Raw genomic sequence first — 3,758 nt, forward strand, 5'->3', positions numbered from 1 at the left:
TCTCTCTCTCTGTCGCTCTCTCACTCACTCACTCACTCACCACATCTCTCCTTCTTTTTCTCCCCACCTCTCTCTGTCTCTCTTTCTCGCTTTCTTCTCTCGCTCTCTCTATTTCTCTTTGGGGAAACATGGAGAGAGAGAGAGAGACAGAGAGAAAGAGAGAGAGAGAGAGATAGAGAGAGAGAGAGAGACAGAGAGAAAGAGAGAGAGAGAGAGGAAGAGGAGAAGAAGAAGGAGGAGTATGAGGAGGATAGGTAGGTGGACGCGAGAGTAAAGTTACGTGTCTGATAAACTCATGTACTAACAGTGTATGGCCCCTATAATAAATTACTTTAGACCGATGAAGAGCTTATTGAAACCGAGAAGTAGTTGACTGAAACTAAGTGCTTACATCACAGCAGCATTGTTTATTCTCGACAGCTGAGTTACCACATGTTTGAAGAGATTCACTTCATAGCCGAACAGCCAGCAGCGGGATTAACATTAACATAACTTATTGGCAAAACACGAGTTTATCGAAACACAAAGAAAAACAGCCAAAAAAACCAAAGGCTAAAACTAGAAAAGCTAGCTTATTCTAATCACTCGAGAAGTAAAATAAAATAAAAGTAGGAAGAGGTACTGCGTTAACCGTGCGCGCGATAACAAGACGGGAAATTCTGACGTAGCCGGAAAAGCATCTCATTTCGTGAAATAAGTAAAACAATCATCGTGAAAACCTTCGTCAAGCACCTAATAAGACGAATTCAAAGAGCCGAGGGTAACTCACACAAGGTTCCAACCGTCTTCATCTCAATGAAGCTCCATCTCAGAGATAACAAAAGATAAGAAGGCGCGCTGAACGCTGCTTTTTTCAGAGAGAGATGCTGTTCCCCGCTGCAAAAACCAGCTGCAATACTCTCCTATTAGATATACTCGCGTAATTATACATATATACATATATACATTATATATATATATATATATATATATATATATATATATAACGAAATTTCTATTATGAACCAATTAATATCTAATTTAAAATTATTTAGTTTTTTGATTAAGTAATCGATATGTAATTATTATATTACATTAGTGCGATATTTACATCTGAGCCCAGCAAAAACCATGTTAATTTTAACTACATTTCAGAGCGCATTTATTTTCTCATGCTGATCTATCTATTCGCTTCTACAAACCCAGGTTAAGCACCACCTTATTTATTATGCACATCCGTAAGGACCAAGGGAGGTTCATGTTCACGGAATAATACGCCACACAGAACACCAGACACGTACGGAACAATATACAACACAGAACAACAGATGTAAAAAGAGCAATGTATCACGTGAAACAACACAAAAGACCATGAACGTAACCATATGCCACACAGAACAACAGACATGCGGAGACATGTACGGAACAACATATACGTGTATGGAACAACACGCCACACAGAACAACAGACCGAGTGATTATAGGTAAAGCCCGACGCCATGATTAATTTTGATTTTTGCCAATATGAAAAAGGTCACCTGTTTCGAATATCGTCATCAGGTCACGTGATTCCTTTTATAGAAACTCGTTAAATTAAAAAGTTCTCTATCATGCTAATCGATGCACTCTCTGAAATTTTAAACGGCCCGAGAACGTTTTTAAATGGCCCGCGGGAGTAGATTTCATCAAACATTGATGACCGTCTGGGCATTATAATTGCACTCTGCTAGCTGATAACGGAATCCCTACTGGCAGCGATTGCTCCTGGCACCGTACTGGTAACGTGCCACTACGCAGAGATGCCTCGAGAAAATTGGAAGCCACCTGGGCGTGCGCGTCGGTTTTTTTTCTTTTTTTTACATCGTTGGAGCGAAACATTTGCGATCTTACGTTGAATCTAATTAAACGTGAGCCGCCCTGACATTTTAGTTCGGTTAACTCCAATTAAGCTGCAGAACCTGCGAGTCACGGTCAATACCATACAGTAAATGCCCCGTATCTCAGCAACGATATGCTATATATGCTATAGCTATAAACTACAGCTACGTGGTGTCTCTATCAAACATATTACGGGTGCCCATGCATGGTCAAGCCTAGCGTGCACCGCAGACTATTGACGTAATAACAACACACGGGAAACATTTGTCTTAAACCGAAAGTCGCTGTTTTGTAACAGATTTTGTTCGAAATTTATTCAGAATTAAAACAGATTGCTATCCAACACGTTTGATATTCACGAGATATGTTTTGTCTCTACGAAGAAAAAATTGACCAATCGACGCCCGCCCAGAGATCATGTGACATCAGTGATCACGTTAGCAAACTGTTTATTGGTGGGGAAAACTATGCGAATTAAACCCGTCGTGGATTATGGGTTTTATCCCCCTTGCTCTACTAACACAACACGCATATTTCGAATTCAGATACGATCACTTGAGGTAAAGATTCATTCGGTCGACAACAAAATCAAGCACAAGAAAAATCCACGGCACCATGCTAACGCATCGCGTTTCAAATTCTGCATTCCGCCGTGGAGAAATTTAACGCTTACGGAATGCTACTCCGCTATTTAAAAAAAGAAGCAAACACCCACACAGAACCACAATCAAAACTGAATCACAATTTCTCATGATTTGAGCTTTCGATAAAATGAACGTGTAATCGGTCCACTTCTCGTCGTGATGAGACCTTTAAAGGTGCATCGTTGCAGACGTGTATGAAGGAAGGATCAGCGACTCCTGGCACGCCGACTGCTTATATGCGATGCCACGTTGGGATAACCAACCGCTGCAGTGGAGCGGAGCGTCTCACATTTCACCCGCGCGACAAGACCGAGTCATAGCTCACAGCGCGACATCACTAGCGAATTACCGTGCGTGCGTGCGTGCGTGCGTGCGTGCGTGCGTGCGTGCAAAGCGCACCAAGCATGCAGCATTCGAGTAACGGGATTACAGACACCGCATCAGTCAAAACTCTTCGTTTCTCTCTATCCACTCTCTCCTTCCGTCTCTCTCTCTCTCTCTCTCTCTCTTTCTCTCCCCTTATATTTTCCCTATTGTTCTTCCTCTCTTCCTTTCTCGCTTTCTCCTTCCAACATTTTTTCTTATTGCTCGCCCTCTTTCGTTCTTCCTCCCTCTCTCCCTCCCTCTCTCCTTCCCTCCTTCCTCTCTCACCCTCTCCCTCCTCCCCCTCTTATTCTCAGTTAGCTATCTCCCAAAATTGCAGGTGTAATTAACAGTCAAACGCATCGTGGCCGCCGGTCACGGCACACCACGAATGCACTCTTTGCTCTCCCTAATACTCACTCAAACTGAATAATTCATTCATTCACTCACTCACTCACTCACTCGCTCGGCCTCACGCTCACGTGCTCATTCTCTCTCTCTCTCTCTCTCTCTCTCTCTCTCTCTCTCTCTCTCTCTTCTCTCTCACTCTCTCCCTCCCTCTCTCTTCTTCTCTCGTGGCTCTTCTCTCTCTCTCTCACTCTCTCTCTCTGCTCTCTCTCTCGTCGCACGCACGCACGCACGCACGCACGCACGCACGCACCTACGCATGTACGCTCCTACGGACTCACGCACGCACCTACGCACGCGCATAGGCGCCCACGCGCACGCACACACACGTGCACGCACGCACGTACGCTCGCGCGCGCTCTCTCTCTCTCTCTCTCTCTCTCTCTCTCTCTCTCTCTCTCTCTCTCGGACACTGTATGTACCTCCCTTCGACCACCGATGGTCTGCATGCAATTATATCGAATCCTCCATAGACGGGGTTTACGG

The sequence above is a fragment of the Priapulus caudatus genome, unplaced genomic scaffold (genome assembly GCF_000485595.1).
Source record: "Priapulus caudatus unplaced genomic scaffold, Priapulus_caudatus-5.0.1 Scaffold94, whole genome shotgun sequence".
NCBI classification, from domain to species: Eukaryota; Metazoa; Priapulida; class Priapulimorpha; order Priapulimorphida; family Priapulidae; genus Priapulus; species Priapulus caudatus.